General features: G+C 45.6%; 1 long non-coding RNA gene across 2 annotated transcripts; it reads left to right on the forward strand.

Moving 5' to 3' along the window:
- Positions 1–39: 39 nt before the first annotated feature.
- Positions 40–27,682, forward strand: LOC134415980 (uncharacterized). 2 transcript variants are annotated; one of them, XR_010027151.1, is made up of 7 exons: positions 40–126; positions 7,041–7,297; positions 14,839–14,923; positions 15,910–16,024; positions 22,606–22,687; positions 23,960–24,068; positions 27,407–27,682. It is a non-coding gene; the product is annotated as an uncharacterized LOC134415980 (long non-coding RNA). The 2 variants fall into 2 exon arrangements; XR_010027150.1 differs by lacking the exon at positions 40–126 and adding an exon at positions 3,522–3,649.

Here is a 27,682-nt window from a genome sequence, read left to right on the forward strand (position 1 = left end):
GCGCAGGAGCGGCGGCGCAGCGGGGCGCCCCGGCGGGCGCGGAGCCGGGCGCGGTCGGCGGCGGCGGCGGCGGACGGGGCCGGGCAGCGGCTGCCCTCTCGGCTGGGGAAATCCTTTCCGGATCCTGTAAGTTTGTTACGGGCGGGCGGAGGTCCCGCGGGGCAGCGCCCGGGGGTGCGCGGCCTCCCCTCCGCCCCCGGCCCTTCCCCACCCACCGCCGCGCTGGGGCCCGGGGTCCCTGTGCCCCGGCCATGGCCGTCCTCTCCAGGCCGGGGAACCTGCCGTCCGCTCCCAGTCAGTCTTACTCGGTCCCGCATGATTTATTGTTTCAGCTGCTGGAATGACATGCGGCTCTGCAGGGCAGGGGAGCAACCCTCCCCTTCTCCCCAAAAACCTCCTCCTAAACAAACCCGGGCCAGCCAGGGCTCTGTCCTGGAGGGAGCCCGGCGAAGTTGTGTGCGTGTGTGTGTGTCGGGCTGCCAACCTGAAGGACTTTTCTGGGGAGAGGAAGGGAAGCAGGGAGAGAAGCTCTTTTATTTCACTGCTTGTTTTGATGGTCGCTCCCAGGAGGCTGCGATTTTCTGCTGCCTAGTTAGTGCCCCTTAATCCTGACTCGGGAGTGACTCAGTCGACGCTTGCGAGCGCTGATTATTTTTTTTTTTTTTTATCGGGGGAGGCAGCGGTTCAGACGGGGCCGGGGCGTAGCGGTCGAGGTACCGGCGAGAGGAAAATGCAGCACTGCGGCCGCGGCTTGGGGGAAGCCAAGGGGGGGAGAAAGGGAGAGCCGGGGGCAGGTAAAGGAGAACCCATCGCGTTGGTCTCGTCAGGCTTTTTATGTTATTAAGACAACGATATAACTGCATTTTTGTCAGTCTGCAAGGGCAAGGGCTGACAAATTTGCACGGATGCTATCTTTAAAAACACATCTATCTTCCTCCTTCCTTCCTTTCCTCTTTCTTTCTTCCTCTCTTTCTTTAGTCACGATTTCCCGGGATAAATGAATGCGCATTTGATGGGTGTGTAAGATGTGGCCCATCCGGCTGGCGTAACAGAGCTCTGTGGATGCGGTGTGTGCTGTACCGGCCGTGATAACAAACAAGTGGCAAGTGATGTTTTTTTTAGTTGCTTGGATTGGCTTGAGAAGTCGAGGGGGTATTTAATTAGTGGTCCAAAATACTGCTTCAGCTTCCAAGCTAAACTTCCGGGGACCCCTCTCACGATTTATTTTGCATAAACACCGAGGCTGGATGAGGGAAAGGTGAAATACCAACAATTTTAAAATCAGTTAAAAAAAAAAAAAAAAAGGAAAAGTGAGAAAGGAATGCAGCTCGCCTCCGCCGTGAGGTGACGGCTTGGGAAGCAGAAAACTTTCCCGAGGAGGTGAGGAAGCCGCAGCCGCCTCCCGGCTGGGCTGGGCTGCTTTCCCCCATCCCTCTGGGTCTGCTGGCAGCTCCCGCCAGTCGAAAGTTACCTGCTCTGCAGCAGCAGCAGCCGTGCAGTCGCTTGCTCCTGAATTAAACACAACTCTTAATGATGTAGCATTATCAACAAGGGACACTTGATTGACTGATCTAGGTATGATATATGTGCTTGGCGTCTAAATTAAATATTAAGTGAAATACTTAGCTCTAATTAGAAATCGTAACCTAGCGATGAAAACTTGAAGAAACAAATTGCGGGGGGAGGAGGGGACAGGCTTTAAACGCTGCGGAGAGGAAAGTAGCGGTGATGTGTACAGAGTCTGACATATTAGCAACAAGCAGCAACTTCGAAATGATTGACGTGTCATTAAAGCCATCAGGCTGATTTTAATAAATCTTCAAGAAAAAAAAAGGAAAGAAAAGCGAAGAAAAGTGCGGAACCTCGCAGACAGGTTATTTATTAATCGGCGCATTAAATCCGAGAGAAACACAATTAGAATGGCGGAGAAGGAGGGAAGGCGGGGGGAAATCTGTTGACGAATTCAGCAAATAAAGGTCCGTAAAACAGCGACCATCCAGCTCGGGGCTTCTGTGGGAGATGGAGATGTCAGAGCCAGATGCCTTCTCCCCCGAGTGTGCCTTCCCAAGGTAAACAAGCACACAGTTGTCTCAACTTTCTCTTTTAGTGCAAAGTTCCTGGTGCGACGGAAAATTTGAATATTTTATCAGTCTCTTGTAGTGACCCTCATTAGGTGGGCATCCTGCTAAGGCCTTGGCGTTACAAGAAAGCTGCCCAATCAGAGCATTTGCACGCCTTGTTAGCGATGGTTAATGAAGCTTCCCCATGCACTCAAAGAAAGGCCCCCTCGATGTAGATTTACCTTATGTCAACTCGTTACTTCTAATGAATCGCATCAAAATTCTTCCCTGAATGGGGCCGAGGCGCCCGGACCGGGATCCCCTCCCCGCCCGGCGGAGCCCACCCCTGCCACCGCCGGCACTTTAGCGGAAAAGCCGGCCCCGAGGTGACCAGGCGCAGCTCGGCGGTGGGGAGGGGGACACGGGGCCGAGGGGGGGACGGCGCGGAGAGCGCGGCCGGCGGCGGCGGGGGCAGCGCAGCCCGCGGGGGGAGAGAGAGCTCGGCCCGGCCGCGGCCGCGGAGGCTCCGCTGCCGGCAGGTACACGCTCGCCGCTCGCCTCTCATTTCCAGGCTCCCCCCCAGCCCAACCCCCCAGCTCCCCGTCCCTCCGGGCTGGCATTTTAAAATCAATTAGTATTTTCAATTCTTGAGGTGAATTATTCAAACAAATGTTTGGGAGACCCTGAGGGAGAATTTGGCCGTGACAAAAGGTTTGATTAGCTTTATTTCCCCCCAAAAGCAACAAAGGCGTAGGGCTGCGAGAACAATCCGCTACATCAGGGCATGTTCAATTAAATGAAAGTCATTAGCTTCGCCGTGAAAGCACTACCTTTAAAATCAGATGGGGCGGGCGGGAAGGGGGGAGTGGGTGTACTCTGATAATTGTGGCTGGAGGATTTAACACTCCCCCTCCCCCTATACACACAAAGCCCTCCAAAAAGAAGAAGAAGGGAGGGCGGGGGGGACCCAAACCCAACACTTCACCCTTTGGAAATTTGTGCTCAGTCTAAACAATAGGAAGCCCATAATGCAGATTATAACACTCACTGACTCGAATCCATTATCTGCCCTCCACACTGTCTATATATTGATTTCCATATACTTTCTATTGCTCTCAATGACTGAGCAAAGCTCCAGTTAAGAGCCCGCGACACACAGGAGCGCTGCTTGAACTACATCTCACCAATACAAGCCGGAGCCGGTTGTAAACACGAAATGCTCCCACTTTCCCGGTGTAGCTGCGAACAAGCACACTAGCACCCCTCCAGCCCCGCAAGGGAGCCGGGCAGAGCCGGTGGCTGCCCCGGGCCCCCTCCGGCCGCGGGGAGCGTGCGGGTGTCCCCCGGAGCCGCGGCCGTGCCCACGGGAGGGATCCCGGGCTCCCCGTCCCGAGAGCGGGGCCGCAGGCGGGGAAGGGGCTCTGGGTCCCCGCGGGGCGGGCAGAGCCGGGGGCTCAGCTCCCCGCCCGTGGCCCTCGGCCAGCAGCCCCTCTGCCCGAGACCTGAGCTCTTAATGAGGGATGGCGGTGATTTCCTTAACTTTGGGAGCCAACAGAGCAGAACTTTCCCAAGGCAGGATGCTCCGGACGGTAAGTTTGATATTTAGATTAAGATCACTTCCTCACGGGCTCCTGCGGTGTGCGTGCGGGTATGTGAATGTGAGGAAGAGGAGGAGAGGGAGCAAGCTCAGCTCCAAGTGACCATAAGAGAGAGAAGGAACCACCAAGAGCACGAGTTGATTTTTTTGGGGAAGCGCTCCTGAAGGGAGGTGTGCTGGGAGCAGGAGGCCGCCGAGGCTGAGGCGGGGAGCTCAGTCCAGCTGCCCCTGCCTCTTCGCAACCTTCCTCCGCAGGGCACCGCAGGGCACCGCTCCATGCGGAGGGCAAGCAGGTATCGAGAGGGTTAAAGTGCCGGGAGAGAAGTAGAAATTTGGAAGCGAATATGTGTTGGGGGGAGGGGGAGTAAAGCGGTTATTCTGCTGCTGTAAAGACCCCAAATAATCCACTTGGAACCTGTATAGATCGGAGAGATCCGGGACAGCGTCTTAAATGGTCACATCTCTCCCCCTCCCCCCCCCCCCCACCTTTACTTTAATGAAGATTGTTAATTTGCTTCGAGGCAGTGCTCTGGGTTGATAAGTCCTCCCCAGCTAATATGTTAAAGTTTAAATACCAGCAGGTGCAAATTCACTCTACTTAAGGCTATAAAAATAATGCCGAAATTCAAGAGCACAAGAAGTCAGCCTTTGTATTGTGATTTATAAAAGGGAAATTGCCCTATACATAGCCAACTATTTACCAAAAAAACCCAACCCCCAAAGCCCTGAAAGTGCTAAACTCTTCTTAATGATGCCGAAGGTGAAGTTGTTTCATATTGGACAAAATGGGAATTATTCTTTGTCATGTAAATCACCCTTCACTTGACCTCAGGTTAGAGGATAATGTTCATTCTTAGTTCACACTAAAACTTATTTAAATTAGAGAGCCTGAAGAATCATTTCACCAAATCCGTGTAATAAAGTGAAGAGGACTTAGGGATCTTCATTCAAAAAACCCATGGGTTAGGAACGTGTACTTTAAAAATTGGTATTTGCCGCAAACCTCGAGGATTAGGGAGTTTTTATTTAATCAAGTTATGCTCCTTGGATTTCCTGAGAAATGTGTATATAATTTCGTGTAACAAGATTAAAAGAAAGGAAAAGATATGAATCAAAGGAGCTATAGATACACAAAAGACCTCCAAGTAACAATTACTGTAATACATATTTTAAAATAGGAAAAGAAATGAAAAGATATTGAACAATTGGGTAAAACAGAAATGAAGGTTTGATAAAGAAGATGCAGCTTGCGGTGCTATTTCATTCCATAAATATACTTTTGGCGTGGAGTGACAGGATGTGTTATTTTGACACAAAATGAAAGCGTTACTGCAGATACAGAGACACAGATATACACGAAGACAGCTGTATACACTCATTTATAAATTAGTGGGTGCACGTGGAAGGAAATCTGAGCGTCTTTACTTTCCAAAGCAGCGCTGAAAAATATCCCATAGGTGAGGTACCGGGCTGAGGTAGGTTTAATATTGAAGCGCTAGAGATTATTGGAAATCAAATAAAAATTCGACAGGCACAGACCCATTAGAGGATTTAGTGGTGAGGAGGGAGAGATTTTCCAGGGCTTTTGTTGCTAATGTTTCAATGCTAGGCGCTAACTTTAAGAAAAGTGTCAGTAGAATAACAAATTGAGGGCATGAAAGGCCACGGAGAGAAAGCAAGCAAGGATGCTCTTGACTTCTTAGCAGTTGCTTAGAAAGGATCTCGAGCTTAATGTGGGGACTCAATCAGCGGCGAGCACAAAGCTGGGCACGGCGGAGTTGGGCTCAGCACGTGCACTCTGCTCCAGTCGCTCAGCGAGCGCCGGGCGGGGCGGGGGTGGCCGCGGCCGCGGAGCCCCCCGGGCAGCGCCCCCAGCACCGGGCTGTGCCCCCCGCATCCCGCACCGGGCTGTGCCCCCCGCACCGGGCTGTGCCCCCCGCATCCCGCACCGGGCTGTGCCCCCCGCACCGGGCTGTGCCCCCCGCATCCCGCACCGGGCTGTGCCCCCAGCACCGGGCTGTGCCCCCCGCATCCCGCACCGGGCTGTGCCCCCAGCACCGGGCTGTGCCCCTGCACCCCGCACCGGGCAGCGCCCCCCGCACCGGGCTGAGCCCCCCGCACCGGGCTGAGCCCCCCGCACCGGGCTCTGCCCCCCGCATCCCGCACCGGGCTGTGCCCCCGCACCGCGGGCAGCGCCCTCCCCTCCCGCAGCCGGCCCCGCGCTGCCGCCGCGGGTGCGCACACGGCGGGCACACCACGCCGGGGGCTGAGCTGAACCCGGGCCCCTCTTTCCCTCCGCGGCAGGGCGGGGAAAAGCCGCCTGCCCGGGACAGGCGCGGGGGCCGAGATGGGGGACTGGATAGAGCGCGACTTGTCCCTTTCCTGGAGCGCCAGCAGTGGGTTTTGTTAAAAGGCTCTGTCATCAAATTCCGTCTTTCTGCGAGAAGCAGCCGATTTTAAAGCCCGTCTGTAGAGATTTTTAACAGCTTAACGAAATATCAGAGATAAGGGAAACCTGGGAGATGCTCCCAGGACATCAGACCTTAATGTGCTCCTTCAGCGGAGGAGGGAGCTCCATTCTGTTCCCTGTACGTATTATACTGCAGACAGGGTTCGATATATACTCTATTTAATCTTGCTCTGTGACAGAGCTGTTTAAGTGTATACCATGCCTACGTTCTTTGTATCAAGACCAAAAGGATGCATTGTTGAAAGAAAACTATTCAAAATCTTTCATCTGATAGAAACGATCCAGCAACTGTGAGGCAGCTACAGCACAATGGTTCTGTCTGCATAATAGGTATCTCATAAAAATACAGCATGTCATTGCAACAAAAAGTTAAAAGTCTTAAATGCATCCATCTTATATATTGCATGAAGTCAATAATATTCTAACCTCTCCTGCACCCCGCCATTAAATGGTACACGGCACTTTAAAATCGAGGGCATTGTGATTGAAATCCCAGTCTCTAGCAGAGAAAGAGGGGAGCAAGGTAAGTTAGCGAGGACCATTACGGATGTAATGACCTCAGGGTAAATATTCATTAGGAAGAAGGGATTCCTCTTCTAATACCCAGTCTATTTTCTTTGGAATGCAATATCACGGAGAATAATGTGGTAGCAAGTCCCAAGATTTAAAAGGAGATTATTACCAAGTGTGTTGAGAAGAGTTTGGGAGTTGGGAGATCCTTTTTTTTTTTTTTCCCCACACACACTTTTCTCAAGTGGGACGCAAATGCCAAGAATAGCAATTTTTAAAATCACCTTTCTAATTTTATTCGGAAAGCTAGAGAAGCTTGCTCCCTGCTTAGCCCCCGGCAGCAGAAAGAAGAGAACATTTAAGCAGCTCGGTGAGCAGCCCTGCCTCTCTTTTCCCTTGGTAGGTGCACTCAGACGGCGGCAAGAGAGCCCGCACCCCGCCGGGGACAGAGTTTGCCTCCTGAACCACACTTCTCTTACTGAAGAACAGCAGCTCCGACCTCCACACCAACCGGGACTGCCGCTTTGAAGTAGCTGCGAACAGCGCTCCCGTGTCTCAACATGGTCACGTAGGAGATTTGAGCCTTTTAATTTCCAGACACAAGGAATAACTCCCTCGGAGCGCCGGGCTGGCTTAGGTGGTCGATTGCTGGGTGTTTTGGTCAGAGTTCTTGATTTATTTTTTTTCTTTCTAATAAGACAGCGAGGGAAGATGGGGTGGGATTCTCCGGCAGACACAGAAGCCTGAAGGGGAAGAGAAAGCCTGGCCGGGCACATTTGACCGTGGGGACCTGCCCGAGCGGCTCTGCTGTCCCGGCGGGATGGCGGCCGGGCCCGAGCCCCGGCCCTGCGCGGCAGCCAAGGGCGCGTCGCCCGGTGTGACCTTCAGGGAGCACATTTCCACTGCTGAGCACCGGGAAAAGGGCTCCTCTCGCTCGCAGGCGCCATGTTACCGCCGGGAGCCGGGGCTGGGCCGGGGGAGGGCGGGTGCGCGGTTAGTGAGTTTTACGCAGTTGTTAATTCAGACTGGACGCGCACTCCATAAAAAGAGGGAAAAAAAAAAAAAAAAAAGAGTACTTTGGGATTATTCTTTTCTTCTTAGCCCCCCCTGCTATCCTCCCTTTTCCAACTCCCCTCGAGGGGATGCGCTTTGTAACACTGATGCCTGCTCCGGGACCCTCCGGAGCATCCTCCCCCTCCCGCCCGCTGGAAAGGGGGGCATCCCCGAGGGCTGTCACGGGCTGTCACGGGGACCCTGCCCAAGGCCCCGACACTCGCCTTGCCGGGGGCCCCAGGCACCGCCGGCAGCGCCCGGGAGCGCCCAGCTTCCCCCATCCTGCTGCTAGCCGGGGAGGGACTGGGAAAACTCCCTCAGCCTCGCTCGCTGTTAGCGCTGCGAAGGCTATGAGGCTCAAAATCAGAAAACACTCCCAACACCTCTTTTCCCCCGTGCAAAATTATTTCCTAAGCAGTGAGTCTGCACTTTGCTAAGCTCTCTGCTCCCTCACTTCTCACAGAGACCTGCTCCTTAGTCAAGGCGCTCTTTTGTCTTTCCCCCTGCTTTTTTTTTTCTTCTTATTGTGAGAAAAACTAACCAACCCCACCCAGAACCCGACAACAACAACTTCTGTAGCTGTGCAGAAGTGGAAGAAGCAGCGCCGCGATCGCGGCAGGGCACAGAGAAGCCGGACAGAGCCGCTCCTCCCCTGGGCCGCAGGGCCGGTGCCGTCCCAAGGATTCAAGTCCTCTCAGGATTTGGGAACAAAGGCAGCCCAGCCCAGCTCCGCCACGCACGAATCTCCATTGTAATCCTGGGCTTATCCTTTCCCCCCCTTCCTTTCTTCATTTGCCCTGTTTTCCAGCCTGCGGTTCCTGAAGGTCAGATGGAGAGGTCATAGCTCTGCATCCCCTATAAATAGATTTTGATATTTAGACAGCTATTGCTACTCGATATTAACTTACAGGATAATGGCGAGAGATACCGTATGCGCTGAACCTGTTATTCACGAGTGAGCAGCATCTGTCGAATACAATTCTCGTCTTTTTGCCCTGTTTGGCTGTAGCACACATCAATAGGGCGAAGGACGTCTTGAGGCTGGGGCAGGGACGGGGAGCAGGACGGCTCTGCGGGGGCAAAAGTTGTGAGTACAGTGCTGAAACTCTACGAGGACTTAGAGAGCCTAAGTCAGGAGCCAGGTCGGTGCAGGCTCTGAGCAAGTGCAGGACCCATTCAAGAGCGGCAAAGATTCCAGCGGGCTTTTGACACTTCACATTAAAATATAATGAATGCTGCTGAGGTGGAAAGGTCTCCCCTCCGCACATTCGCAGCCCGATTTCCCCTATTTCTGACTTTTAAAATCATGGTTTCCAGGTGGATCTGGACCAGAGGCTCAGAGCTCATCACTAACCCTTTCGCTGTTTACAGAGTGTTCAAGAGAAGGCAAGGTATTCAAATGTGGGCTATACTTTGAAGGGAACACTAAGAGTTCTCATTTCCTTTTCACAGAGCATCCCCTCTTCTGGCTGTTCCCAAATCCTTCTCTGCCTTTCGCCACCTGCGAGGCAGAAAGGCCTTTACACTCCTAGGTCCTCCGTCCTGGGTGCCGGCACTTTACTTGGCAGTGCGATTAAAATGAAATTCACGGCCGGGACCGTGGCTGGGGCTTCAGGGCAAGCCCCGCCGCAGCCGGGATGCGCCGGTCGGGGTCGGCCAGCGCTTTGGGAGCTGGTGGAACTGGCGGGCAGCGGCCGAGGCCGTGCCCCGCGGGACGGGGAGAGGAGTCCGGCCAGGATAAAAACACCATTTCTCCCTCGTTGTGCTGGCTCACGCGTGGGACCTGCTCCTTCTGCAAAACGATTCCCCTTATCGCTGTCGAGACCGCGGCTCTAGAAACTAGTTGTGATCAAGATCCTGTGTAGCAGGAGCGGGAAGTGCGGAAGCGTTTCCATCAGCTTACCTGGGCATGGAGGGAAGGGGGGCAGGGTCGTGAAAGGCGCCGATTGTGTGTGGATTTTGAGGTTAAAAAGAGGTAACCTGGGGAAGGGGAGGGAGGAAAGGCTCTGAGTGGCTTAATTTAATCAATAAAATGTCTGAAATAGTTGTCGAGATTTGATTTTCGCGTTTGCTGGTTTAACTTGCCCTGTAATGCTCATGTGTAACATCTGGTACTGCGCGTGTACAGCTGCGCTTTGGGGGTGGTGTGCGCTTTATTTTGAGAGAAGGGATAATTGCCAAGGAAGAGAACAAGAGGCAGTTTTAAGATGCTGCGACTTCCTAGAGCCTTGCGGGTTTACAACCAGCTCGGCAGCAGTGAAACAAACTTGCTGTCAAAGTTTACCGACGCTCAGTGAGGAGGAGCGCATCTCGCCGCCCGGCAGGGGACCCGAGGGCTTTGTTCCGCGGGGAGCGAAGCCCCGGGAGCTGCCAGGGCTGCCCGCTGTCCCCGGGCGGCAGGCAGGCTGGTCGGAGGGCGGGCGGAGCGCTGTCCCGGCCGGGCAGTGTCCCGGGTTCTCTCCCGGGCCGGCCCGGGGCCGCCGAGCCGCGCTCCGCCCGCCGGGAGAGGCGGCGGCGCTTGTGCCCACCGCCCGACGGAAGGGGCAGACGCGACTTCTCTGGGTGTTTCTATGGCTCGCCTGCGAGGGAAGGCGCCGTCTCTTCCCCCCCTCGGCCTCCTCGGCCCGTCTCTTCTCCCGGGAGCTCCGGAGGGATCCGGGGGCCGGCGCTGTGCAGCCCGGGAGTACAGGGACCGTGCGGGGGGACGGCGCTGCCCCCCGGAGCGGCAGCCCCAGGGCTGCAGGGCAGAGATCTTGCGCTCCCTCCATCTCGGGGCTCTCTTTGACCCCATGAGCTGCTTAGGGCGAGCTCTTAGGATAGTTTTTCCGTAAGAAAAATCCGAGTTATTGTGAGGTGCGGTCCCCATGCATTTTTAACCATAGTGATTACTAAATTAATAGCAGGCCCTAAGACAGATGTCAAAACGTCTTGAAAATGTTTATCTGTGAATAATTGAGAAGGTGGTAAGACGCATTATCTGATTGTATAATGAAATATGTATGAGGAACAGCTGTTTGCAATAGTCACCTCCCGTTGTTTCATTAGCCTAGAGCCTCCTCTTTAAAGGAGCGCTTCCCTGAAGTTGGCCATTCAGCCTCCGCCGCTTCCACCGGCGCCGGCGGCCGAGCCGGAGCCGCAGCGGGGAGAGAGGCGAACCCGGGGCTGTCCCCAGGCCGGTCACGGGCCCTCCCCGCGGCATTTCTCACTGCTGCTCTGCTCCGAGGGCGGGAGGGAGGAGGCGCGGATGGGGTCCGAAGATGTCCTGCCGGGCAGTCTCAGCCTGAAGAGGACGCCCTGAGAGGAAGGATCCTAGATGCTCGTCTCGGAAGCACAGCAAACAGCCATTTATTAAGATTTCATGCCAAGCAGCGATGCCTCGACTGCTTAGCGTTGACATAAACTTCCAGACGTCGAGCATATGCTGTTGCACAGCATTGTTTGTGTGTGGTACCAGATGTTGCTTTGCATCCTATTGTCTGGAGACAATGTTTAGTTCAGGTTAAAATATCTTTACTTAAACTGCTCAGTTGGCCATTGTGTGAGCATTAGTGAAGTGTCATGGAGAGGTAATGGGAAGTCCGGGGAGGTTAGCTCTCCGAGCATGGCCAGAAGGTCCCTGGTTCATGGTGGGGTTACAGCCACCACTGTCATCTTTTGTTTTCCCTCCTCAGAGAACCCTTGTCCTTCCTCTAAAAGGATGTGCCCCGCTCTCATTCCCTTCGGAGTTTTCTCCACCGTTTCATGAAGCGGCCCGATGTTTGTTTTTCCAGTTCCCCTAAATCGCCCCAAAGAGGAAAGCAAAGCACGCTCCTGCGTCACCGCCACCCCAGCCGGGCCGGGCCGGGCCGGGCGGAGCCGGGATGCTGGCGCCGGGGGGAACCGGGCCGGGAGCAGAGTTCACGCCCGAGCCAAGCCGGTGGCTCCCTCCCCCCGAAACGCCCGGCTGAGGCTCCTTCCCTACTTCCCTCCTTCCCTTCTTCCCTCCTTCCCTCCTTCCCTGCTTCCCTCCTTCCCTCCTTCCCTCCTTCCCTCCTTCCCTCCTTCCCTCCGTCCGTCCGGGCCGGGCAGCCCCCTCCCGCCTGGAGCCTTTTCTTCCCTTTAACCCCGCAGTTTGGGCCGGCCGCGGCTGCTGACCTGGGGCAGGACTTTTGCTCCGGGAGAGAGGGGAAAAAAAGCTATAGACTTTAATCGGATTTCTCCCCAAACACTCGTGGTATGTTGTTGTTATGCATCTATATGGAGATCATTATTTATAAATGAGCGAGTACGATCAGTCGCAAAGACTTTAAGAGCCCGGATTTGTGTCACTAAGTTGAGGGCGGGGTGGCGTGGCTTGGCGGGGTGGTGGCCGAGCGGGGTGTCACCTGTCCCCCCGCTTGCCCTGAAGCCACCCCGGCACCAAGGACGAGTTCCCCCCGATGCGGGCCCGGGGCTGCCCCCGCCTGCTCCGCGCTCTCTCCTGCTCGACACAACGCAGGCAGGTTTCCCCGTGTACCAGGTGCCCCTGAAGAGTGGAGGAGAGGTGAGAACATTTTCCAGCAGCAGCAGCAGCAGCAGGTTTTGTTGGTCACTGTAGTCCCTACCTCTCCTGCTCCCCGACATTTGTGAAGCCGCTTCAGGGCACAGTTAACGTCTCTCTAAAAGCTCGAATTAAACAAAAAGCCGCATTGTGTATTTCAGCATCGAAAGCGAGGGTTTGCAAAGTGATGCACCGAATAATGTAGATGTGTTTGTGCGATTTTCAGCATTTTTGCCTGTGCATAATCCCTTATGCCTTTTATTACAGCCCTACACATTACAGTTCATCTGTAAAGATACTGCTTCAGAGGGACCTGTTGCACACAGTGATGGTAATTAGTAACCTTGGTAACAGTTTTAAATAAAGGTTATAACAATGATGTCAACTGTTTTTATTCATCATACCGTAAATGGGGTCTCAATATTATTGTGCCGGTAGAGGACAGTGTTTAAGAAACAGTTATGAGGTTCCACTTTACTTATTATAGTGCGAGTTATCACTTTTTACCTTGCCCTTAAGTAAACATGATCGTGGTTCTGAATAGTATAAAGATTTTCAAAATGCTGAGGACTCTGTAAACTTTAATCTTCTGAATGAGGTAGATGTTATTATGAATTAGACTTATCAGGCTCCAAGTACCCTTATGAAGAACACTGTAGTCTTCCAGAGAAATACCTCAGAATTAGTACTGCTTAGAAACCGTAATGAGCAATGTTAGCAGTGGCTATACCATTAGCCTTCTGCACAGGCTATCTCCTCTATTAAACCTTACAGAAAATGCTCACAAGCTGAAAGCTAAATTGAATATAATTGCTTTTATTTACCTATTGCTTTCATATAATTAAAATATTTTTAGTTACATTTATCAAACAGCATCCACTTCGAGTATTACCTGCCACATCTATTAATCCATTTTTCTGTATTAACTACACCACCATTAGCTATTGAAATATGTAGATACACACATATGTATTACCTATATTGTCTTTGTCAAGATATGTTTTAGTTCTCATTAACAAAATATATTCTTGTGGAAGAATCTCTGAAGCATGTTTTTCATGCACATTTATTAATAATCACAGTTGTCAAGAATTAGATACGCACAGATTGCAAACGGAAGGAAAATATTATATGCAAAATGAAATATAGAGTAGAATTGAGTATAACTATTTTTCCTCTTTAAAATAAAAAATTTACAGAGTGAAAAACTGAGCTATTTATCTTACTTAAAAGATGGCTTTGTTGGTTTAATTATACTGTAGTTATTTTATAAATATGTTTCAAAAGAAGCTTGCCATATTGAATGTCAATGAAGCCTGTAAAGAAAAGACTTACAAAAGCTAATGCATACCAAATACCAAATTTTAGTCATTAGCATTCCTATTTATTACAAACTAGAGGAACCTATTAACAGACAAGAATTTGTGTTTAGCTAGCATTACAATGTTTAGCCATTAAAATAAAAAAGGGCAAAAACTTTCAATCTTCTTCTCCTGCCCTTTAGAATTGTATGTTCCTTTTACTCAGACAAATGCATCAAAAAACCTGATAACAGAAACTGTGATTCTTCATTATTGCCATCTGTACCAGAGCAAAACCATTATTGTTTTATTCAGGCAACATTTCTACTTTTTTCAAAGGACCAGGGCTGTCTGATCATGCAATTCAAACATTTTGCACGTACCTTAGCACCTGCATTGGAAGGACTTCTGGCCAAGGGGAAGCACGGGCAGGTTTTGGGCTGATTCTTGCCTACAGGGTCGAGCCTGGGGGCTGCCAGGCCTGATCCAGCATCAGTAGGCACTTCTCTATCACATTCAGTGGTTTAGGTCAATCTGGGGTGTGGATAGCAGCTTTCGTGCTTAGGATGGAGGAAGGAAGGACTAAACCATTCATGAGGTTAAGCAGGCTGCTAACCAGAAGTTTCTTTTCCAGTGCTTGTCGCAAAATCAGCATATTTATTCATGCGCTGCCTATTTGTTCAAGAATTTATTTAAAATCTCTTGGCCAAGCGTTTCTACCTTTCAAATACCCTTTGAGAAATTGTATTTTTGTCTCTTTTGAAGACGAGTGTGTGAAAATGTATTACCCCTCAGAATTTCTGAAAAACAGTTAGGCATGTTATTATGTAACATATTAAATTTCAACTATAAATTATAAATAAGCTTACTTGTGTTTTCCACCAAACTGCACACTTTTGTGTAAAAAGAGAAGTTTTTGGGGATATTCATGATGGAGTAACAAACTGATAGATCTTTTCCCTTTTGTTGCATCCCACACGGTCCTTGCCTTCTCAGCTTGTGGGTGAGCATCACTCCTAGAGACTCTGTTGCGTGTATTCAAATTGACAGAGAGATTCAAAACAAGACCAAAGAAGCAGCAAAACATCTACAGAACTTCTGTATGACAGATGCTGTCAAATGCCTGTTTTGCCTCAAAGATTACTTCAGTTTTCAAAGAATGGGGAGAGAGAGGAGTGGAGAGCGGTTCAGGAAAGTTCAATCCATCTGTTTAATCTTTGTTTTCCAATTTTCATTGTTAATTTCTAAACCAGGCTTTACACTTAATTTAATAAAGTGTTTGGTTTGACTAATAGGGATCACTTTTGATTTTGATTTTGCAAGAATAGAGTGAAGACTGGTACAAAGAAAATTCACTGTATAAACATCCTGCCCAAGAAAGAAAGGTTCGCCCATACTCCATCTACAGGATTTGTAAGTACAAGAAATTTGTTCTCTTCAAAGATTTAAACTCCTTGGCTTTAGGATGCCATCGTAGGGCTGGTTGTTTATAGCTTTTACATGAACATATGGTGAGAAGTTTGACTGAAATAGTTCTACAAACAGCATATCTTAGCATGTATGAAATATTTTGAATAAAGGAGTTCCTGTGTGACCCCATTTATGTGATCCACGTTGCTGCTTTTCACTAATGAAAACAAAACTGATCTGAAATTTGCATGAGTGTGATGTCTGGGGATAACAGTCTCATGAAATCAAAATGATGCAGGCTGTCTCTGATTTTGCTAAGATAAATTAGAATTTGGGAGGAAGAATCTCATGGAAAATTTAATATAAAAGCAGACAGAGTTTCTGAAATTTTAAGAACCACTATATTTTCCTAGGAGATTTTTTTTGAGTCATAGATTTTAAGTTTATAATCAATGAAGAACAGTGGTTCAAGAGGCTGCAGACAGCACAGATTCAAATGAGCCTGAAGGAATCTTTATATTGTCTCTCAAGTATTGTAACTTTCACAAGGAGGGCTTTTTCTAGGTCAGCATGTCTATAACCCAAAATGGAGCTGATCCATAGATCTACAACTCAGATGCTGCCACAAAGATAGATGTCTTGCAGGTCTTTCACTTACACATGCTAGATAGATACTGTTAGAAATTTTTTGGCAGAAAAGCTTGAATTTGCAATATTTCTGCCGATCAAACCCAAACTGATTTAACTCTAAGTCCTGTTGCTAGAATGGCAAATGTATTTAAAGGAGAAATGGTGGTAATGCAATAGTTCTGATAGTGAGGTTCAGACAAAAAAAAGAGCAGCCCTATGGAAGAAAAAGTTGTCTGATGAATCACTTCTTTGTTCATACTGTCCCTTTAAAACAAAGCAGAACACAAATGTTTGAACAAAAATGCTTCAGTTGTTGCACTCTCTGCAATGCTTTCTCTTTCTCACCTTAAACCATCCAGAGTCCTTTGTAGCCACATACAGTATGCGACAGAACAATTTGGAAAAGATTCATCTATCAAGTTTAACAACTTTCTGGTGTAACTTCAGAGAGGTTTATTGCTTATTCATGTGGAAGTGAGTACACCCAACTTGTTTTGCCTGGTTTTGCTACTTTTGCTGGTTTGCAGGCTGTTCTGGTAGCTGCAAATGGCTTCTCAAGTGACATTTGCTGACATTCAGTAGTGTATATTTATCAGTATTCTTCACCTCACTTCTATACGTGTAATCTATTTTATTTTGTTCCTCATAGCAACCTCCTTTCCACTGTCCATGGCCTGAAAATGATAAATGGCACAGTGGCATATTTCCCTAGCTGCACTAAAATGTCACTGTGAAAAATCTTTAATGGGCTAAGTGTAGCTTTTCAGGTTATGACTTGTCAAGTTATGGAGAAATTCTAGAGTTTCTCCCTAATCCACCATTCTTTGGTACCACAGCACTGCCGGCAGAGACTAATTATAAGTTACACCAGTCAGAGCAGGGCAAGAGTAAATGAAGTAGAAACTGTTTGATCAAGGCTCATTTATACTTGCTTTCTGCACTTGTGCTGTGTTACCTGATGTGCTCTGTGCAGGCTGATGCTGGATGTGCCTTACTGCTCATGTATGAATATGCCCACATGCTGAGGTCTAGGTTATTGCAAAGAATTTGCTTATCACTGCAGCACTGGACATGTTTATACTGCTCCTGCATCTGGGAGTGCTGAGGGAAACCCTCCAGGCAGGCCAAAGTAATGGAATGCTCTAAGAAAGGGTCTCTGGTGGCACCTGTGGTTAAAATGAACACTAACCGGAAATAAACAGGTGAGAGCACCTAGTGTTACCATCCTCATTTAGTTTAGGTACCAAAATAGGTCAAGAGAGGCTGACTTAGATTTTAAAGCAGCCTCAGAAATACAACGTACCTGCCCTGGACTCAGGGATCTAGAAGACTATTCTGCTTTAGGTTTTCTATTCCTTTTCCAGCAGTTCTTCATCAACTTTTTGGACAAAATGCTCAAGTCGAGAATATAGAACAGTTTTTGAGAACATTCACCCTAAATCTGACTGCAGACAGTACTTGGGTGTCACTTTTCCTTAGTTTTCTCTGCCTTTGCAATGAATACTTAAAAGAAACATCTTAGTTCCTTAGTTCTTTTCTTTAAAAAGAAACCTACTTCCTTGTTCTATGATCATAAAGCATCATGCCCAGATTTCCTCCCATCAAAGAGCTAGAAAGCACAAAAGGAACTAAATGCTAGAACCAACAAGAACATTTGTTCTGCAGCAAATGGTGAATGGTGTAATTTATGTGACAAAGAGGGCATTTTTGGCACCGAGGGACAACAGCAATTCTTTAGATCATGCCATGAAGTAGGAAGTAGCTGAAATTATTTTTATATAATTGATTTTTCTATTACTTGCATTTAACGGGTATTTTTTTATCAGTGAGGGCAAGAGTTTGTAAATCTTGATATGACATGCAGCATAAAATACTTACTTGACTTTTGAAAAGGAGCCAGGGTGGAAGTGCTTTAGGGTAAAATCTACCTTCCTCTTCTCCCATTCCCTACACCAACTTCCACCTTACCACTGACATGCTAATACAAGTCCTGTGCCCTCTTATATCTGTTCCACAGTATCCATATTTCACTCTTAGGACTTAAGCGTTCACATAATCCATGATCACTTCCTGCAAGGATGTGACTTTAAGTCCCTATGCCTAAAAAATATGCTCAGTGGGGAAAAATCTCTTATCTGACTAACTTCAAAATCATGTCAGTCTTAGGAAATGTCATGAGTCCATCAGCTTTCCCAATTAACATTTTCAGTGCTTATTTACTGTGCAGACATAGATCACCCACTTTAGAACACAGTTTAGACTTCACTTTGTTTCCAAGAGAAAGTTTAAGAGGAAGAAACATCTTCTAGTAGAATAGCTGAAAGCAACATCTGGAGGAGGGTTTTTGTATACAAAGGAGGATTTGTGTCTGAAAGCTTTTTCCCTCCTAGTTAAAACAGTCGGTCTAAGAGAAAATATCGCCTTTTCCAGCAGTTTTTATTATATTCTTAGATCATACTACTAAAACAGCCAACAGTATTACCATGCTTTGCTTGTCCTGAAGGGGTGAAAAACAATCTTTAAATGCTTTTGAAATGAAGCCCTATTATGCTTTTAAGTCCTTGGCTAATTATCTGCAGTTGACACTCTCCTGGAAGCCAGCAGAGGCTCTGTGCTTGGATCTAGAAATTCTAAAATTTATAGGCTTTTCCCTAGCACTGCTCCTAGAGGACAAGCAAAGGCTTTTCTCCAGTTCACTCTGCAGCCCTCAGGTTACCCTGAGTTCAGTTTGCTGCACTTACTACCTGTCCTGGTGAAAGCCAGATGAGTAAGTTCTGCTACCACCATGGTCAAGCGTCCCAGGAGCTCTAAAGAGCCTTGGGGTTTTCTACAGCTTCAAAGGCAATTTCTCCCCACTCAGAGGAGTGTAAATTCTGCCACTGACTGGGGTCTGAACATGGCTCTGAGAGTTTAGCTTGCAATGTTCTGGTGCTACACCATCCTTCAGGAACACCTCTGCCTGCTCCACAGGCATGAGGCCACACCAACCTGCTCTTTGCACTTCTTCAGAGACATTCACCAAAAACTCTCTGGGTCAGAGGAAGCAGATCAGCATTGAGCCTTCATGCATAACTTGCCAGTTTGGCACCTAATTTTTTTTTTTCCCAGCCTGGCATTGCAAGGGATTCAGCTTTTCACATCTATTTATTTAGTTTGTCTGCTTATGGCCTTTCAAATGCAACTGTCTTCTGTGTGTCCAAATGCCACGGGGGATGGTTTGGCTTTGTGAAAAGATGGTGGAAAAAAGGAAATAAAGCAGCTTCCCTAAGGGCTTATTCATAAGACACACTGCTGCTTGTGGCTTATTTCCCACGGAGGACAAAATTTCTCCTAGTATTTGACATATATGAAGATACCACCCCTGCTCTTTGCCAGCATCAAAAGGGAGGATGTACTCAAAGATCTCAAGCTGCATGCAGAGACTATCAACAGCTTCAGATTAAGCACAGCCAACATCACTGGGACCAAACTGGATATTGTATTATTGTCCTTTTTATCATCCTTTTTATTCTTGTGTGTGTGTTCAATAGTTCACTTGAAAAAGAAAACACTGAAATAAAAACCACACACATTTTTCCTACCAAAGTGGTCTACCTGACAATAAAATTCAAGTACTTCTTTCTAAAAGGTGTTTCAGAAAGCACTGAAGATAGAGCAAGGAAAAGAAAAAATTCATACTGGCCTTTTCAAAAACACTTGCCTGATACCCAGTTTTACTGAATTTTAGTAGGAGCAGAGCTAAGGCATGACCGCAGTCCAGAGCAATTTCACACCAATAAGCATGGGTAGATTTCCTGGTGAACATTTAGGGTGTGGCAGACCCTCTCCTGTATCCTTGCTAGATTACAGGCTAAATTGAGGCCAAGTTTCTGCTCTGCTCCCTAATACATATTATGGGTGCAATCATCTCTGTGTAAATCCCTTTGTGGATTTGGGCCTGAGTGTTTTTGAAAATCCCACCCACATGGGACACCCGTAGGTCAAATGAAAAATTGCATAAGCTGTTAACTAAAGCTATAGCTTATAAAAAGTTACCCACAAGAAAGGTACACAGGTTAGTGCTGCTCCAGGGCATCCTTAAGTCACACTTCAGCAAGTTATAAAGTTATCTTTGGAGAGCAATCAGACCAAGTTGTCAGTCCTGTAAGGACAGATTTATGTGTCTCTGACATGTCAGTTGTTGTCTTTGCCACTTCATTGCGGCTATGATATTTCAGCAGGAGGTAACCACTGCTATTCCCCTGCCTGAACATCCACAGAACTTTCTTCTGTAAACATTTATTACCCTGGATATTTTCCCATCACCGGACTGCATCTCTGAATTCATCTACATGTTTTTTTAACTCTCACTCACAGGTCAGTGCTTATTTGTCTCAAATTTTTCTCATTTTAATCTGCATTTATGTAGCAGACGGTTCACAGCCAAACATTTTTTCCCCCAAAACACTCCATACTTCGTTGGTGGTTTTAGTGATATAATTTAAAAGAGCACAGTTTTTTTGTTTGTTGCTGAGGAAGTAACACAGGCCATCACCTTGTACTGGAGGAGTTACTTACTGTCTTCATTGTGAAGGGGCCTAATCAAGAAGTTTGTTAGTAATCTGTACGTTTGATGCAATATTGTCATTGAGCTTACCTCCAGAGTTGGGCTTGCTATACTCTCCTGAAATACTGCTCTGCAAGTTGGAAAGATGATTCGTTCTGGCTGAGTCTGAAGTGAGCAATTAGAGAATGGAAACTCTCAAGGTGAGCTTATGTTTTTGGCCTTAATTCTCCTGGGAGGTGAGCACAGTGGCAGTGCCAGCACCATGCAGCAGACTGTGTCCTGACTGCTGCTACCCTGGAGCCCGGATCCTCATCCCAGCTCCACAGCCTGCACACAGAGTTGGTGTTTGGTAGACAGAAGCTCAGACAGAGCAGCGCATGACCCAGTACAAATCTGTAGCCTAAGAGACATGGTCCTCTCAATATTGTTAACTTTTGTACAAAATGCCCCCTGGAGACACATTTACAGAGTTGCCATTTCAGCAAATGACATTTTGCATATTCTTCGGAGCTGCCACATGGGAATGCAGTCACACTCAGCTCAAAGTGACCATGGGGATTGAACGTGACTCAGCTGCTCTCTGGATTACTCACACAGGGTATTTTATGGCAGCAGACACTGAGAGGAGCTGAAGTGGGACTAGAAAATGGAGAAAAGACATCTTCCCTTCAGCACTGCCATTTTGGTAATGCTGCAATGTTCTGTCCAGGTAGCAGCTTATGCTGGTGCATAGTGGAGATCAGCTTTGTAACAACAGAACCTTTTTTGTAAAAATCAGTATTTCTCAAGTGTTTCTCTCTTTAGTGTATTTCATCAGAATTAATACTCAGAAGCTACTAAAGAAATGTTCTAAAAACTGTAGTGATATTACTTCAAGTTCCTGGTTATTTATCTTCTCTCGTTAGAGCATATCAAAACTTAACTGAGTCCCATATCACCTTCCCCTAATTCTGTACTTTAATGTCCTGTTTTCTTTACTGATATTTTTACTATTTCTTTTGAATTCCTGATCTGATTATTCCCTTTGACCATACCTACCTGCTGTGGTCTCCTTCTTCATGCTGGGGACAGCTTGGTTTTTTCCTAATTACCAGAAGGCCTTCCTATTTATCTTTTTAATTATTTTAAAAATAAAATCTCTTTCTCTTTGTCATTAAGGCTCATCAGATATCTGGTCATGATTTGTTCTGAAGTTGTCTCCTTTAGACTGTAAGTGTTTTACAATTTAAAATACGTCTGATCTCACTGTTAACAGCAGGCAGGGTTTGGAGCAGAACCAAGTTAGGCCAAGTAAATCTACCCATGAAACTTCTCAGCGTTCCACTGATGCTCCAGTGCTCTCTTGCAGCAAACATAAGTGCTTTTAGAAGGCTTGGTTTTAGTAAAACAAACAAACAAACAAACAAACAAACAAACAAACAAACAAACACAGTTCTCACCAAAAGAACACGTGATCTCCCCATGCATATTTGGGTTCAAATTCCTGACCTGCTGTCTCTCTAACTGCAGAGGACTGTGTCAATTCACCCACAGCCTGATAGTTATCCTTGGGCAAGGTGCACTCCACAGTTCCTCCTGGAGGGGATCTACTTCCTTTAACAACGCATTCTTCAGAGTCATTATCTGAATTTACTTCCTCATATATTGGGTGAGCATCCCCACAACTGCACTGCAGAACTGCGCTGAAACTGAGCTGCACTTCCTAATGAAAATTCATTTCATTGCAAAATTCCCAATCAGCTCTAATTTGGAAGCCCCAGCTGAGCTCCTGCTGTGAGATATATCATAAGAGACAGATCTTGCTGTGAAGGGCTGGCAGGTTGGAGAGATGAGGGCTGAGAAGAAAAGCACAACAGAAAGGTGAAATGGCTTCCTCGGAATCACGCAATGGGTCAGTGGCGGTTTTGGGTCCTCTCAGTGCCAGCCACAGCCCATGCTCCCTCTCACATCCTGAGCTTACAGACAGACTCAGCTTTCCCTGGTCATCTTTTCGTTAACTAGATTATTCTTGCATGTAGGTTAATGCTTGGGTGCACAAGTTCAGCAGTTTTGAACCTTGCATACAAAGCATCATGTATGTGTATATGGCACCGTCAAAAAATTTGAGGTAACAGATAACAAAGATGTCACAGTAAAATGCTTAAAAGCCAGACCCTATTGCAACAGAATAGGCAAGAGAACAAAGAAAATCAAGTATAAGACAAGCTAAAGTCTGTCAGCTGCTCTGAGCAAGGTAAGAAATACCATGTGAATTTCACAGTTTGGGAAATCTGGCATAAAATGGTGCACTTGAGCTTGTACAGGTTGTTAAGCCAATGGTATGGTTTGAATGTGATCCCTTACTTAAACTTTTTCAAATGCTTCCCAGATCTCTAAGACTACAAAATTTTTTTCGTTTTAAAGCATTTTTATTTTTTCTTCTGGCCTTACACTGACTAGGAACAGAATTAGAGACGGCTTGTTGTACATTATGAATAGTATACCGTTGTATTTTGTTTATTTTTCCTAGGAGCTTTCTGAAACTAAAATTTCTTTTTGAGGACAGCTGGTCCATGCCCCTGAGGAAAAAAGAAGCTTATGTCAAGGCTGAGGTTAATGATTTTAATTTACAGTTTTTGTGGGAATATTGTTTTGATTCTGCAGATATCGCTGTCTCTCCATTGTTTTAAAAAAGCAGCAATACTTAAATAAGGCTTTACATCTTATTACCCCAAAACACATTTAATTTTGTTTGACTAGATCATGTCAGTATGTTAATAGAATAATTGTTATTCCAAACATGCTTGGTGAACTTGAATACCAAAGTGAAGTTTATATGTTTAATCAAATATATTCAGTAATTCCAGTGGAAAATGCAGAAGTGTTTTCTGTCAATATTTTCTTGACTTTTGAAATGAGTATACATTGCCCAAATTGTCATTCTTGTGGGTCTATTTTCTATCCATATCCAAGCAATTGAATTTTTTTGTATGACTGTTTACAATGGCTGAAAAGGGGAAAAAAAATCCTACAAGGTCACATTGGCAATACTTCTGCTGGAAGTGCTTTTACAGGTATGTGATCAAGGGAAGGAAACATCTTACAGATTTTCAAGCCATGAGTTGTCAGATGGGTCATAAAACCAGCTGCAATTCCCAAAACTGTACTGTATTTTTGGATGTATTATAAAAAGGCTGCCATTTCTCTTTTTTGTCTCTCATGCAACACTTCATCTTTCATTCTGCATGAGATGATGACTTAAATCTCGTCTGGTTTCTTCAGAGAGCTTCAAAAGAGAAAAAAAGGCTTAAAAATATGACTTGACAAAAAGCCTATCCATAGTGCTATCTGGTTTAGAAACCAAGCAGGGACCTTGGGGTGAGAGCTGCCCATGGAATGGTGCTGTGCAGGCATGGCTGAGTGGCAGGACAACATGGTATGAATGGGAACAGGAGCTCTGGGAGCAGTGGAGACTGTGAGAGGACACTTGAAGAGACATCACAGAAGTGGGATATGAAATGGAAGGATCTGAGGAAGAATGATCTTGAGGGCACAGGAGCAGAACAGGGAAATGCAAAGAGCCTGTAGGACCAAGAGGGAATTAAGGGATCCTATGGGGCTCCTTGCTGCTGTTGACCCAGCTACCTCTCAGGACAACATTGTGGGAAGGTGCCCAAAGGGAATTTGTAGAATGTGGTTTGAAAACTTTCTATATATTTATCACTAAACTCTCCACATTTTCTTGAAGTAACTTTCTCCAGCAGTGACTGCTTACAGGCCCAGCCAGGAGAGAATATTTGGATGGATTTTTGTTGGGTGGCGTGGCTGGCAGGTGAAGGCAGCGCCGCTGAGCTCAAGTGTATCATGTTTGCAATTTGTTTCAGGACTGACCCTGAACCTTCCAAGCCCTGGAAGATTTTCTGTCCTCAGGAAATGTGAGGAAGTGTGGACACAAAGGGAGAGACTTGAACTATTTCTCCAGGAAGAAAAGATGTAAATATTTTTGTATATTGGCTGACGGTTTTTAAAGATTTTGCTAAATAGTATGGTTTTATTACTTCTAATAGTAGAAAAACAAGCTGTCCTAGGATCACAGTTGTTACACATTTCCTCAGATTATCTTAGTTGGAAACCTCATTTGAGATAAGACATTCTTCTTTTCAGCGGTATAGCTCCTGTTAAGTTATTATAGAATTAAGGAAATGATGATTTTATTGTTAAAAAACAGTAAAATATAATCCAACATTTTCACCACATTCAAAAATGCTGTAGAACTGCTGATGGAAGTGTGTTATTCTTGCTTCTAGACAAAGAATATCAAAAAAGATTGTTTAATATGAAAATTCACCTTTCCCAATTATATGTATTTTCAAACCTACAGTGTATTCAGAGTATTTTGTGTAGCTTCTCTGCTCTGAAAAATCCATGGACAAATTTTCACAGAGAAAGTTAGATATAGATGATACAGATATAGCTATATCTATTTTTCTTTTAGGTGGAAGTGGCAGCTGAACAAAGCCTGCTCTCTCAACGAAGCAGCGAAGCAGCAGTATAGGGCCAGGGCTGGAAGTCCTTCTGCTGTAAATCCACACCAATCCAACTAAGACCAAGCACTTGTGAATATTAAATTCACACTAGTGTAGCTGAGAGTAGAAATGGCCTTTGTTTTTGAAACCCTTGGAGTCTGAAGTGAAAAAAAAAAAGGAGCAGGGTTTAACCTTTAAACCTTTCACTGACCTTTAAGCAGTACTTTGGATTATATCTGCCCTTGTTAATCTGAAGCCACTTGCAAACATAACTGGCATTCCTGTTTTTTAAGTATACTCTACATACATTATAGAATGGGCTAGCAATTGAAAAGTTTGTCTCCTGTTCATTGTGTCTTTATCACCTTTTAAAGTGATGCTTATCTTTGTAAACAAAATTTCATAGTAAGCAGCAACACGAGAAATGCTTTGTGTCAAAATACATCATGTAAATGATGGCCAGGCTTAGATCTGTACTCTTGAAAATGCAAACCCACATGTTGATCAAGACAATAAGTTTTGTAGAATTCCTGTATTAATGTAGAACTCAACAAGGGCCAGTTTTGTTGGCACCTCTTTCTATCACAGGTGAGTAGAAACTTCTGCAGCATCTGGCCAGACTGTTATTTTTCCTTCTTTGGCTTTTCTTTCTTTCTTTCACACTATTCACATCACTGCTTTGCATGCACTTTTTACTCACATACCTTCCCCATACATATCTTCATTTTGGTCTATTAAATCCAAACTACAGGTACAAATGACTTTAAATGAACCATGAATTTATCTTGGACGAGATCTCACTGTTCTCGTAATCTAAACAGAGTTTTAATTAACGCTAGAAACATCTACTTCTTGATATAAATAAAATAGTCTAAAACTGGTGATTGTAATTTCCCCTTTTCATTCACACAATGATTGCAAAATGTCTTGCCATTCACATGGAAATTTTTCTTCTAAGTACGTCTGTCTTTAGTGGAACAATGTCATGGGCAGAGCACAGATTTACAGAGGATGTATATGTTTAAGAAACAGCAGCTATTTCATATTCTGAGTCCATCATTTGAATCAAGAATTTTCCTGTGGGATTGTTACAGTAATACAGAGGAACTGATGCACTGCCCCTTACATTCAAGCTACTTTTCAAGTGCAGAAATACTGGCCTTAGAAATTGACAAAATTACAGACAAGTTATTTTGCCTTGAAGTATGAAATGCTGGAAATTGCTGAGACAACTTAGCACAGTAGAGAGAGTCAGGCTGAATCAGTGTGAGGAACACCATTGTAGGTTTAGAAGGATAAACACATGGGATTTGTTTTCTTGAAAATTTTACCAGGACTTGACATTGTAAAGACATTGAGTGTCATAGGCTTTTAAAGAAATGAAGAGTTGATAAGCTGAGAGCAAACACTGAAAGGTCTTGTGATGTAGCTGGTGAAAAGCACCTGTTTTTTATGGTGGATATTTATTTGAATATGAAAAGTGCTATACATCTCTTTTATCATCTCCTCATCTCTTGCTGTTGCATGTTGGAGAATTACTAAATCTCTGGAGAGAGATCAGATCTGTAAAAGTTGTCAGTTGTTAAGACAAGGTATTCAGTGAATAAATGAATTATTGTACTGAAGTCCTTTATTGAATATTCCTGTGTCACTGCTTTAGTTAAGTATCAAGAACACAGGCATTTAACAATATTACTTTAAATTCAAAATGCCTTGAAAGTAGTGAGATTCAATTTGCAAATGTAACCAAGAATAAAACATGTGCCTTGGATTACATGTCACTTCTTGGGATGTTTTGACATAACACATTTAGAAAATACTTTCCTGTGACAGAAATGAGTAAAATAAATTTCAGTTATCTGTGACTTCTAACAGTCCAGTTCTTGGTTAGTTTGTTCCCTGCATCACAGCAAGCTCTAGCTGACGTGCTCACTTGTGTATCAGTGTGGAGGCCAACTGCTCAAGGCTAAAGTGCTATTGTGCTCCTTGTGTGAATAATCCTGTTAGCAGCAAGGGAACACAGGCATGGAAAAAGCATAAAATGGTCAGAAGTGAGAAATAACCTGACTTCCTTCTCTTTTCTAGAGATGATCTGTGCAGTGTTTTTAGACAGATCTCTTGTGTGATGGTACCAACATCTTCAAAGACTCCACCTTTTTATCTCCTCTCAGGGGTACCAAAATCACACCAGCTCTTCTATGTGTGTTCAGATGGGCACACTTAGAAAAGTAGATAAGCAAATCCATTCAATAATCTGTCATCTTCATTTCCAAAATATTGGTACCAAGATAGAAAATATACAACAGGGAGGTACTTTCCTCTGTGTCTTTCATGAAAACACACTTACTCTAGAAATTCAGTATATAAGGACCGCAGACCATTGTTCCCAAAGAGCAAGCATGTCATAATGGAAAATATACACCAGAAATTTAGTATTGAATCTACTTTTATTAAATATAGTTACATTATTTACAGTTCTCAGTATTGAATTTAAGTATTATGTATAGTATTACATTTAAAAAAATAATCCAAGTATACAATTCCTACTGGAGAGCTATGCTTAAATTTGCCACTCATATTTGTAGGACTTGCAGAAATCCAAGAATGGTGGTTTTGGGTTTACTAACAAAATGTAACAATTAAACATATCCAGGAGGTCAGGTAACACTGCCTGTAACCTTTTAGTATGTTATGTTAATAGTAACATTTTCAGAACAGCGTGATTAGTTCACTTATCATATCACCTGCCCACCCATCTAGGCCAGGCAAATACTAAAATCAAAAAAATATTGTTACCTTTTGCAGTGCACCTGTTCTTAGCACATGATGAGAGGATTGTGAAGACAGTGATGGAACATACATCAAAAACCTGTTGCTTCATGCTCTGTAACACATTTGCAGTACCAGGAATGAAACAGAGAGAAGGAATTTGACTGCTGGAATTATGAAACCTGCTGATGATATGGACTTCTGTTGTCATTTGGATGTGGTTACATATTCACTGTCTTAATTAATAGTTATGGATGTTGCATGACATGGTGTTAACACCCTATCTGAAAATAAAATGAGTACTGACATGTC

This window comes from Melospiza melodia, chromosome 3 (genome assembly GCF_035770615.1).
Source record: "Melospiza melodia melodia isolate bMelMel2 chromosome 3, bMelMel2.pri, whole genome shotgun sequence".
Lineage (NCBI taxonomy): Eukaryota > Metazoa > Chordata > Aves > Passeriformes > Passerellidae > Melospiza > Melospiza melodia.